General features: G+C 38.6%; 1 pseudogene; it reads right to left on the bottom strand.

The window, feature by feature from the left end:
- Window positions 1-573: 573 nt before the first annotated feature.
- On the bottom strand, window positions 574-1,306 carry LOC100895294 (ras-related C3 botulinum toxin substrate 1 pseudogene; annotated as a pseudogene).
- Between the last annotated feature and the right edge of the window lie 11,836 nt (window positions 1,307-13,142).

Below are 13,142 nucleotides of genomic sequence, written 5' to 3'. Positions count from 1 at the left end.
ACTTCGTATTTTGTCAAAATACCGTCTTCGTCCTTTGATCACACACACCCCTCCTGGCACACCCACAACCAAACAGAATACTTCGTTAGAGGAAACACATGAGTTCTGTTCAAAATCTCAGCAAAAGCTGATCAACTAATTTTTAGAAAACTCACTATGAAATCAAAAAGATTGATCCAAAGAACTGAGCTGTTTACACCCATTCCATTTCAGTACAGTGTTAGGTCGTGAACATGGGCTGATACATCACTGGTGAGTTTAATGGCAACGCTTCATTTGGGAGGCTGTTCTGCTTTGCATCTGGAAACTACTTAGAAAGTGTCTGCATCTCCTAACTGCAGAAGCTACGGTCTTCTGAAAGACGAAGGTCTTACACAGTTTAGTGCTCGGTGTTCTCAGCACAACAAAGCAGCATAGTTCAGAAGGTATTTTGACAACTCTTAATCTGAGCAAGAATAGGGGCTTTTAAAAAATAAGGCTTTAAGAAGGCTTGTCATTTTAGGGCTAAATTTTAATAGAATATGAGTCTGAACTCTTACATTTAGAACAAACAAAACCTTAAAATTACTGATTGGTTCAAAGTGGTTTTATGGAAAAATTAATCTGTAACAAAAAGTTGGCATTCAGTGCGAAGGCTCCACCGTTTTTTGAGCAAAGTGTACAAAGGTTCCAAGGGACAGGGCAAGAAGAAGGGACTGAGACATTTACAGCAGCAGGCACTTCCTCTTCCTCTTCTTCACGGGAGGTGGGCAGAGAACTGCTGGGATCGCTTCGTCAAACACTGTCTTGAGGCCTCGCTGTGTGAGCGCCGAGCCCTCCAGGTATTTTACAGCACCAATCTCCTTAGCCATGGCTAGACCCTGCGGATAGGTGATCGGAGTCAGCTTCTTCTCTTTCAGTTTCTCGATCGTGTCTTTATCATCCCTAAGATCAAGTTTAGGTCCCACTAGGATGATGGGAGTTTTGGGACAGTGGTGCCGCACCTCAGGATACCACTTTGCACGGACATTTTCAAATGATGCAGGACTCACAAGGGAAAAGCAAATTAAGAACACATCTGTTAGCGGATAGGATGGGGGCGTAATCTGTCATAATCTTCTTGTCCAGCTGTATCCCATAAGCCCAGATTCACCGGTTTTCCATCTACCATAACATTGGCAGAATAATTGTCAAAGACAGTAGGAATATATTCTCCAGGAAATGCATTGGTTGTGTAACTGAGCAGTAGGCAAGTTTTACCTACAACTCCGTCTCCCACCACCACACACTTGATGGCCTGCATCTGGGCCGCTCGCTGGGCCGCGGCGATGCGGCAGCGGCAGGGCGCTGAGAAGGGAAGCGGCAGGCTCGGGGCTCGGCGGACGGGCACGCGGCTTGTGGGCGGCTGGGGCTGGGCGCTGGATGCCGGGGCCGGGCGCTGGATGCCGGGGCCGGGCGCTGGATGCCGGGGCCGCTGTCCACGCCGCCTCGCCCTCCGCGGACTGGAAGCCGAAGCCCGGCAGCGGCCACCACCCAAAGCTGAGGAAAACTCCCCAATACCATTTATTCAACAAGGAATCCTTTCCCCACTGCTTGTTTTGTCAGTTTCGTCAGACCAGATGGTTGTAGATGTGTGGCGTTATTTCTGAGGCTTCTGTTCTGTTTCATTGGTCTATATGTCTGTTTTGGTACCAGTAGCATGCTGTTTTGGTTACTGCAGCCTTGTAGTATAGTTTGAAGTCAGGTAGTGTGATGCCTTCAGCCTTGTTCTTTTTGCTTAGGATTGTCTTGGCTCTATAGGCTTTTTTGGGTTCGACATGAAATTTAAAGTAGTTTTTTCTAAATCTGTGAAGAAAGTCAATGGTAGCTTCATGGGGATAGCATTGTATCTACAAATTACTTTAGCCAGTATGGCCATTTTCACAATATTGATTCTTCCTATCCATGAACATAGAATTTCTTTTCAGTTCTTTGTGTCCTCTCTTATTTCCTTGAGCAGTGATTTGTAGTTCTTGAAGAGGGACCTCACATTCCTCACAAGGGGCTTTGAGAGCACTTAACATAATCTAGAAATGGCTGAGCTTCAGAATTAGCTCTCGGCTTCTTGGCAGCTAGGGGGAAGATATAAAAATGGTGAATTTAATAAGGTTTAATATAAAGAAAAAATAGCACAAATGTGTCTCTTTTTTTCTGGCACTACATTGGAAAGAAGCTGTTTATGTGAGATTTTGTAAGAAACATTGAATGATGGAATGGGTAAAATTCTCAGCATCACTTATTCACCCCTTGCAAAAGTAGATATTATCTACTTGTCTTCATGAGTTTTGATGACAGCAAAGAAAATATTAATGTAGAATATTCATTAACAAATTTGTTGCAGAGCAGAATCATTTGGTCTTTTAAAAAATACATACTCCTAGGCATCATTAAATAAGTTCACCCTCATAATCTTAAATTCTCGGTTAACATTCTGACAATACCTCACTCTTTTTATCTTCTTTTACACTTTTATAACCACTACAGCTGTCTTTAGACGTTATAGAGAATGCCAATTAATGAATCTTTCCATTTCTTCCGAGTCTGTTAATTCTATCCTTAGTTCTCTTTCTTTTCCTGGGTGATTACTTGAGCTACTTTCTTTCCGGAATCCTCAACTCCTTAAGCTACTGTAGAACTACACTTCTTTAGCCACTACGTTGTAAAATGGTAACCCCTCTGTGACTTCTTTTTAATGGAAGTTCATAAACACATGGATGGAAGAAATAATTTCAGAATTGATCAAATAATGTTAAATTATCTTTAGGAAATGTCTCCAAATTATGAGTGAGGATATGATAATGATAAAGAGCACAGCAATGGCATGTGACACCTGCTTGCTATTTATGGAATATAATGGATTGAAAGATATGTTTGCAACATGCAAGTTACTTCAAATTGAGAGATAAGAGTAGGATGTACTCACTTGTATAATAGTCCTTTCCATGATGAACTGGAGGAAATAATAGGCTACATGAGGAGATAAAACAGGTAACAACAGTGAGACTTACTGAGCATCCACTAAATTAAAAAGTTTATGTTTGTAATGACTAAGCTTCACAATATCCCTATTTATCAGGTAGATTTTGCTATATCAACAAACTATTTCAAAACCTAGCAGCTTAAAACAGTCATTCTCAAAATGTGGTACCTGAACCACCTACATCAACATCACATGGGAACTTACAGATAAAGCAAATTTAGAAACCTTCATGCAAGACAAGACCTATAAATCAGAAAATCTGGAAGTCCATTGGTCTATTTTAAGAAATACCCAAAGTGATTCTTACATAAGCTAAAGTTTGGTAATTACCAACTTTAAAAAGCCATATGTATGTATGTATGTATGTATATACATGTGTGCGTGTGTGTGTATATACACAGTTCTGTGAAAAAGAAGTCACAGAGGTTTTATATATGTGTGTGTGTATATATGTATATGTATATCTCTCTATATATATATACACACACAGAGACAAAGAGAGGAGTGAAAATTGAATATATATGTTCGACTTTGTATGTATGCATGTATGCATACTTTGTAAGTCCAATATATACATTGGACTTTGTATGCACTCATGTAGGTATTTGTATATACATACATACATATGGCTGTTTTAAGTTGGTGGTTTCCAAACTTCAACTTGCATCAGAATATACATACATACATACATACATACATATATATAGTGGATGATTCTTCTCATTTCAGCTATGTTCCCTCATACATCTGCTGATGAATCAGCTGGGATATGGCTGATCTACAATGTCTTCAATTAAGACAGCTCACCTCTGCTCCATGTAGTCTCTCATGCATTAGGAAGGTAGCCTTGGCTTGTTCATATAACATTTGAGCAGGTTCTAGGAGAGAAAATGGGAGTCCACAAAGTCTCCTGACTCTAGAGGTCTATGTTCAGAACTAGAACACTTTCACATTTGTCACATTCTCTTGGCTAAAGCAAATCTCAAGAACAGCCTAAATTCAGGGAGTAGGAAAATAGACTCCACCTACTGATGAGTGAGCTACAAAGTCACAATGCAAAGGACAAAGATAGGGTTTGAAAATTGAGGCCATTTTGCCAGTGGTTTACAGCATGGTAGATATTTTTATACTTAATATGTAAGAACAAGAAAATACAGCTCAGGAAATTTACAGGGTTATCCATTTAAAACGTGGCAAATATCAAATTTAAACCTAAGCCTATTTGATTCTGACTGATCAGCCAATGTACAAATAGCTATAATATAACATAGTATGTGCTAAGTAGAATAATTAGCCCAGAAGAGAGATTGTAATAGTTCAAAAGACAGAGAGATGATTTCTGGCTGGAGATGCCAGAAAATTCTCAGTGAGAACAATGAAGTTTGAAGGATGAGCAATGTAGGAAGCAAAATAAGTTTGAGCATAAAACAAAACATTTGTTGAAAACTACCAAACTTCCATTGGTAAATACAGGAGGCTCCTTTAGCTGGAATTTAGGGTATTTAAAGAGAAAAAGAAAGAGTTACATTTAGAAAATAGTCGCTAATGTGGAGAACCTTGAATGCCAAGGTAAGGAGTTTGAACTTGAAGACTTTTGAGCAAAACTTATTAAAATAAAGTGTTATCATGTAAGTTCCAATTATATTTATCTTCATACAAATTATCTTTTTGTGGCTGTATCCATGGAAAACATTTTACTTTGGAGTGACTTTCCATTCACAATTTTCCAACTGCCTTCCATTCTTTTGAATGAAATATCATTTAGCGAATACAGATCTAAAAAGCTAATATGGCCTTACTCAGATCTGACATTAAATAGCTGGGGGGTTGAGTTAGGTCACACTTTCCTTAAATCAAAGTTTTCCTACTGGGCCTATGCAGTGTAACTTATGATTAATCGTCTCAGCTGGGAAACCATACTGACTCCGGAATGGCTGAAGGCCCCTTGGGTGGTTGCTTCAGGCCAAAGACTACTGTGTTTCTTCATTTTAGTGTGCTGTGTAAACATTAAGCATTATTATTTTCTGTGTATTCTATATGTATAAGTTAAAAGGCACCACCTTAGAGGCATTCTGTGACCAGGCTCACAAAGCACAGGGGATGGGGGAATATCTACAATGCTCCATAACTATGAAGAGACCCTGGGTGCATCTCAGAAATGTGTTTGTATTTTGAAGACTCCTAAGTAACTCTAATAGCCCACCAAATTTGTGAATCACTATTGTAGAAAGCTTCTATCCAGTAAAACTTGTCTCCTAATTTCTGGCTTTTGGTTCACAACAAACTATAATGGGGAATGTAATGGGTCCCATGCCACTCCAATTCTGACCTCAGCCCACATAATGGGTTTTCTCACTAAGCACCTACAAAGGCATTCCGTTTCACCTCCCTTTGTGCTTGTACTCCATGAGCCACACTTGGGATAACCTGAATTCTCTGAGAAGGCCAAACTTGGAAAGAACACTAACAGATATCCAAACACATCTTTTGATTTGTATGTGGCCCCACAGCCTCATGAAAGATAGCCTAAATCCAGACCCGTAGCTCTACACTAAACTGGAGCATTGTGAAGACCCCTAAACTGATGGAAAATAAGTTAACTTTCCTGAGAGAAAAATCACACCAAAAGAAGTAGCCTGGCAGAAGGAGACTGACTGGTGGAGACAGCTGTGGTTTCACTTATACTTGCAGATTCCATTTGAGCATGCTCACATCCAGAGCTTCCCTCACCACCATTAACTTGAGTCACCTGTGCATTCTGGGAAGAAGACTCATTTAAAGAGAAAAACAGTGTCACTAGAGCACATCAACTCTGTTTTAGAAGCTCTCATTGGAAAAGTTGGCTTTGTGAAATGGAAAGTGTTGACCTGGTGAAGGAATCCCAGAGGTAGATGCAGGGAAGAAGCAAGCAATAGGATGAACACTTGCCTCAGAGGGATGGGGTGCTGTTGTCTAGAGGAGGTCAGGAAGGGCCCAGGTCATGGCAAAGGCAACAATTTGTGGGTGGCAGCATGATGATGAAAGAGATTGCCTTCCCTTCCAAAAGGGGAATGGTGACTGTAGAGGATGGTGGAACGAAGGTTATAAAGATACAGGAAGCTTCGATCATATTTATTATTAATTTTAATATCAACTATGTATTACATGATTTAAAAGGTACAAAGTACTGTTCTAGGGTATGGATTTGTGTCAGCAATCAAAATTCAAAACAACAGAATATCTGTTCTTATGGTATTTACATTTTAGTAGATTTTTTATATGGAAAATCATGTCTCTCTGCAATATCCAGACAGAATAATTGAATGTAAGGACCTATGGAAGGTAGTTGTAGAAGGGTATGAGGTACAGCTGTATTTCTGGTTAATCAAATTACTTGGAGCTCAAAGCTTTGAGACCCAAGATATTATTACTTGCCAATGAAAAAAAATAACAAATTTTAATATTATCCCTAACAAAACACACTTTAAAGGGCAAAAATCTTTAAATCGTGATATATTCTAGTGTGTGATCCAAATATTTGGGGATTATCTCTTATGGATTATTTCAAACACTCATTACTGTATAAATACATAGAAATAACTGACTCAAAATCTATTCTAGCCATGAACTTCGAATGAGTCATTATTTCACTCTGTGATAAGTATTGGGAATATAAAAATTAACAGAACACAGCCCCTACCTTCAACAGGCTCATGATACATGGCATAAATCCATAGGAAATTCAAGGAATATCTATAGAAATTCATTTGTTCTGATTAAGGTATGTGCAAATTTCACTCTATCTGTGGGAATTCAGGTAAATAGCTGGTTCTTGAAAGCACAACCCAAACTGAAGTCCATCTGTCAGTAAAGGAGAAGAGTATCCCTGCCCGGAGAAACAGGATTTGCACAGGAGTAGTCATATGGAAAAATGTGGAATATGCAGAGAACCACAAAACAGTTTAATATGGCTAGAAAAACTGGGTACATAATATCTTTTCCCTAGATTTCTCCAGGCTTGCTTCAGTGCAATACAGGTTATGACCCTGAGATGTATCAATGATAGGCAGTTTTGGGTTGCATAATATTAGAAAGCTTACTTTGAAAAGGCTTATTTTTACCCAATATTTCATATAGAAATTTTATAATTTGAATGTCTATATTTTCTGTCTTGCATATATTCACATGATATTTCAATAACAATGTCATGATAAGTACTTTATGGTTACCATCCTATCTGCTGAGTAGAAGTTCCTAGTAGATTGTTCATTTGCCTAGTCACCCAGAAACCACATCTGAACACACCTATGACTAACCAAACCTTTTCATCATTAGTTAGAATGACTGCAGGGGCTACTAAATTGAGGCAGTGCTGTTTTAAGACCAGCAGGTGTAAATACATGTAATAAATCACAATGATTGCACTTGGGGAGTTTTTCTTCTTCTACCCCCATTTCATCACTTCAAGACAGAGTTGAATAAAGATGGATTAAACAGTACTTTAAAAGTGGAATGACAGGGTAGGACTGATTGGAGATTTCCTAGAACTTCACTCCAAATTATAGCTCAAACATAGCAATTAGGCTGGATGGAAAAGAGCTGCAGCAACCGTAGAGTGTTATGAAGACAGGGAGAATGAGTTTTATTTGCTATTTATAAAACACTTCTCTCTAGACTTGTAGTGTTTAATACAGCAGCTACTTACCAAATGCAGCTGTTTAAATTTGAATTTGTATTAAATGGTATTCAGTAGAATTTAAAAATCAGTTGTCAATTGCATTGTTTCAAGTTCTGAATAGCCCGATGTAGTGAGTGACTTCCATGTTGGATAGCACCAAAGTGGAACGTTTTTATCACAGAAAATTTCTATTGGGTAGCCCTGCTCCAGATTATATCTTTTTTTTTTTTTTTTTTGAGACGGGGTTTGGCTCTTGTTACCCAGGCTGGAGTGCAATGGTGCGAGCTCACCGCAACCTTCGCCTCCCGGGTTCAAGCAATTCTCCTGCCTCAGCCTCCTGAGTAGCTGGGATTACAGGCGTGAGCCACCATGCCCAGCTAATTTTTTGTGTGTGTTTTTAGTAGAGTAGCGGTTTCACCATGTTGACCAGGATGGTCTCGATCTCTTGACCTCGTGATCCACCCGCCTCGGCCTCCCAAAGTGCTGGAATTACAGGCTTGAGCCACCACGACCGGCCCAGATTGTATCTTAAATGAGGCATTCATTTATGTATTAGATTAAAAGGGAAAATGGTATACTTCTATTGTGTGTAGACCAGGTACATTTCTATTGTGTACCTATCAACTATGTTTCAGGCTCTGTGCTCTACAATAGGAGCACATGCGGGGGAATGGCAGAAGAACGGACATGTAGAGGATCCCATGTAGATGAACTGTTGGATTTTTAAATAGTTTTGGTTTTTGCTTGTTTGTTTTTTAACCTCCTTGGGGCCCAGGAGCATATTACATAGTAAAAGTTTAATAAATGTTTGTTGACAAATGTACCAGTTGGTCTAAAATAGTGATTTTCAATTAAATCCTTTCTTGACCATTTTAATATCTAATCTGCTGCAAAATCCATTAGGACAATCAATTGAATCATGTTGTAAAGACATCAAAATCCCACTAGATCACTTATTTTTCAATGCAGAACTTTTCACAGGACAAATGCCACACTGGGAAAAAGATATTAAGAGATATTGGATCATTTTCCTCTTATCCTCCTGGAGGATGCCATTATTCTTTACGAAGGCCTTGAAAATCACTGCATTCCCAGCCTCATCTTCCATGAAAATGGCTTACTCACTCATGACAAATATACCTTTCTCCCTCTTACCTCTGAACACCCCCTCACACAATTCCCCTTCCCTAGTATGTTTTATATCCCTTTCCCCAATTTCACCTATAAAATATACTATTCTTTAAGGACCTGGTCATCTCTTTACTTTCATTGAGTTTCCTCCTCCCTCACTTAGCCTAAAGGAGTCTCTTCCCCTCTAATTAAATCTCTGCTCAACAGGGTCTCCTCAGCATTTAGCATAGGGTCTTACTCATAATTAGTCCTTAGTAGATATTTGATAAATGAAAGTATATACAGAACTGAAAAATAAGTTTATAATTACAAATGTTGATACTTTTAAGTTTTTGAAGTACTTTTAACATATATTGTTTATTGTCGCAAAATTTCTCTGAATAACATTTTACTATGTCCATTTCACAGATGAGAAAATTGAGGCTCAGGCAGAAGTGTGTCAGTCTCTGTCTCAACATAAATGTCACACTCAGTGGGCTATGTGAAGAGAGTTGAATGAAGATATTCTGTGTAGAGTTGTGGGCAGGAATAGGAAAGCTCCTGAAGATTTCTATATAAGAAGCATTAACACCCTCACACCTGAAAGGACAAGGGGAGAAAGATATTATAAGAACCTGGTAAAAGCTATACTTGTAAGAGAACCACACTCTCCCACCCAGCTCCCAGAGCAGAGAGCTCTTAAGGCCTGGTCCAGTAGTTTGTAAGCAGTTAGGGGAAGATGAAGGAATACCTTGAATTCTTTACTTTTCTCTGATGCATCATATTCCCTAAGCCCAACAGAAAACAGATAGCAGGAGAGCCTAAGAGATGCAGTGCTTGGAGACCAGCCTTGTAGGACCCACAGAGAGTCATGGGGATGGGAGTATTCAGAGGGAAAATGGATGTAGAAAGAAAACTAAATTTTATCCAGTGTTTAGTCATGCAGCTATTGGGTTACAGATCATAATACAGGACCCCAAACTTCTGTTCATTTTACTATGCTTTAGCTTTGGCACATAAAAAAATTACTCTCTGTCAAAAAAGTATTTGTGTTTGTGTGTGCATGTTATATTGTCTCATTTAATTTAAAACTTCCATAAAATATAAAGATCATTGTGTGACCTTGAACAAGTGACTTAAATATATATACATCAGTTTCCTTATCTGCAAAGTAGTATCAATAGTACCTCTCATGGTGTGGTAGGAATTAAATAAGAAGATATTTATTAAATGTTATCACGGTGTTTGGCACAGGGTAGATGCTCCATATATTTCAGTCCTTTATTATTTGTATAACCATCCTAGATTCTCAGTAAATATATATTAATCAAATAGAAATTAATCAATCAAAAGAAACAAATCAAGAAATAAATATGATCAGAGTATCTTGGGAATATTGAGAAAGAAGTTTCTCACTATGGCCAAATTATAAGATTAAGTTGTTGCAGGTTGTTTCTACAGAAATGATGCCATGAAGGGAGTAGATGATCAGATATGATCCCCTTCCTTTAGGAGTTCTCTGTCTATCAGGGAAGAAGAATATTTAAGCAGCCTATTACAACATAGTTTGAGAAGTGGTTGAAAATAAGAAGATGAAACCTGGAAAGGGGAGAAAGTGCTTAGGGAATCAAAGAAATTGTCAAAGAGAAAGTAACATTTGAGCTTTAGAGAATGAAATGTGGCACATAAACACCATGGAATACTATGCAGACATAAAAATCAATGAGTTCATGCCCTTTGTAGGGACATGGATGAAACTGGAAACCATCATTCTCAGCAAACTGACACAAGAACAGAAAATCAAGCACCACATGTTCTCACTCTTAGGTGGTGTTGAACAATGAGAACACATACACACAGGGAAGGGAGCATCACACACTGGGGTCTGTCAAAGGGAAATAGGGGAGTGACAGCAGGGGGTGGGGAGTTGGGGAAAGACAGCATGAGGAGAAATGCCAGATATAGGTGATGGGGAGGAAGGCAGCAAATCACACTGCCATGTACCTATGCAACAATCTTGCATGTTCTTCACATGTGCCCCCAAACCTAAAATGCAATAAAATTTATTTATTTATTTATTTATTTATTTAAAAGAGAGAGAGAGAATGCGTAAGAGTGTGTTTGAACAATGAATGAGAGAGGGTAAAAGAAAATTCCAGAAAGAGGACAAAGATGAACTGTGAAATTAAAGGAGAAAATGTGTGCTAGATCATGTCAAATTTTCCATTAACTTCACTAACAAACATAAGTGAGAGAATGGTCCAGAAATATAGTTCTAAGCACCCATCATGAATGCAGTTTCTTTGAAGAAAGTTTTATCTTAAAATATTATGCCAGTCTTGCATTCTGTGCCACAATATCTTAGTGTTTTAATAGAAGAAATTGTTTGTTCCCGCATTTTCTTTTAAAAAGATGGGACAGATGTATAAGGTTTTTATAAGCTCTTTAAAAATGTGAGTTACATTATTATTTACAGACTTTAAACTAGAGTTGGAAAAGTATGGTCAGTCACTCTGGCCTTTTTAACCCCATGAGAAAAATGGTTTCCATGCTCTATTCTTCCTTCCAGAATTGGTCCAAGTTCAGTGATCCAATGGCTTATCGCCATTTAAAGCAAGAAGGAGAAAGTGCCTCTCAGTTTGGCCATGGAGTTTGGGAATTGGCCAGCCCAACTGACTTCAGCGATTTTAATGCAAAGCACTCAGCAAATTAAACTTGTTGATTATAAAATATTTTCCATTTGCCCCCACTGTTGGCACTTTTATGGAAAGTTTTACTTCCAATGAAAGAAAAGTGCAAACTAAGAATATGTATAGTTTCCAAACTCACAAGGACAGCCTTGAGGCAAAGGGCAAGATAGAGTGGTGCAACAAGTGGTCTGTCTCTTCCATCTCCAGTCCAAGAGAAAATCTCATTGAGTAGAACCTAAGCACGGGATTTCCAGTCCTAAGATAGGATGTAACTTAAAATGTAAGACTTGTCATCTTTCATGAGTTTATTCACTGAATTGTTATTAAGTAATATTTTTGGTACCAAGCATTATGCAGAAGCTGAGAATGCAAAGATGAGTTAGGATTAGCTTTTCAAGGAACTCACCCTATAATGGATGAGACTCAAAAATCAAATATTTATGAAATAATGTGGTAATAGGCATTCAGCACTCTAGGGCACCAAAAATAAGCAACTAGGCTAGCATTTGTTCGGTAGTGAAAGAGTGAGCTAGTACTTTAGTCCAGCTAGTACTAAATCGCTGGACATATTCAACCAGAAGCTGAAAAATTCAATATCAAGGTCACTGTAGAAAAATTCTACTTTGGGAAGAATATGAAGTGGATTAGATGTGGTTTTGTTGACAGCAATGCTATTGACATTTTGGGACGAATCATTCTTTATAGTGGGAGGATGTTCTGTGTGGGGGCATACGTAGCGGCATCTCTGGTCACTACTCACTATATGCCAGGAACACCTACTGTGCTATGGACTGAGTGTCTGTGTTCCCCTCACATAAACCCTAATGCCCAATGTGATGGTGTTTGGAGATTGCAAAGTGGCTTCTGAAAGACAAAAATCACCTTCAGTTGAAAACCGCTAGACTAGATGGTCTCCAATATTTCTTTTATTTTTAGCAATTGGACACAGTGGCCATCTGGCACTGTTGTAATACTCAAGGAAAACTTGCTTCTCCTGGCTGATATCGCAGCTACTTAGATTTGACCACAATTCTGACATGCTCCTAAGGATACAATCCTAATCTAGGAGAAAAACTCAAATCATTAGTCTCAAAGCCACGAATACCGTCTATCTTCAATGTCATCAGGCAGTCTTTGCTTGGTCAATGTAAATTGAATAATAATGTCCTGTGTTCAAGTAGTTATGCTTCTTGGAAACCACAGTTACTGACTGAGAGGAATGGCATTGTTACTCGGGCACAATCAGTACTTGGAATAAAAACATGCATTTAAAAATGTGCTCTATGTAACCCCTCCTCCCATCAGAGAAGTTCTGTCCTTTATCTGTTTTATTCATCTATCCTTCTGTGCTTATGTTAAGAGAGAAAACATATGGAAAAATTACTGGACTTAGATTTGAGGCCCTGGCTTTTGGTCCTAGTCAGGTTATTAAACTCACTGTGTTAATTTGGACAAATTACTTCATATATTGGCTTGGTCATTGAACAGATTTTTTCAAGTGCCTGCTTTACATGAGAAGCTCTAATGGCTGGCTGGAGATACACAGGGGATGACACAGCTCTCCCACTCACAATAGAAAAGGAGAAAAAGAACGCATCACATATTGCACGGGATGGTGTTGGTATATCACCCCTGCACCACTCACAGGGGAACTGCAATCAGTTGTTTGCTCCCACGTTGCCAAGTT

Source organism: Callithrix jacchus, chromosome 7 (genome assembly GCF_049354715.1).
Source record: "Callithrix jacchus isolate 240 chromosome 7, calJac240_pri, whole genome shotgun sequence".
In the NCBI taxonomy this organism is placed as follows: domain Eukaryota; kingdom Metazoa; phylum Chordata; class Mammalia; order Primates; family Cebidae; genus Callithrix; species Callithrix jacchus.
Note: the sequence above shows the minus strand (reverse complement) of the source record. Positions and strands in the feature narration are given on the sequence as shown.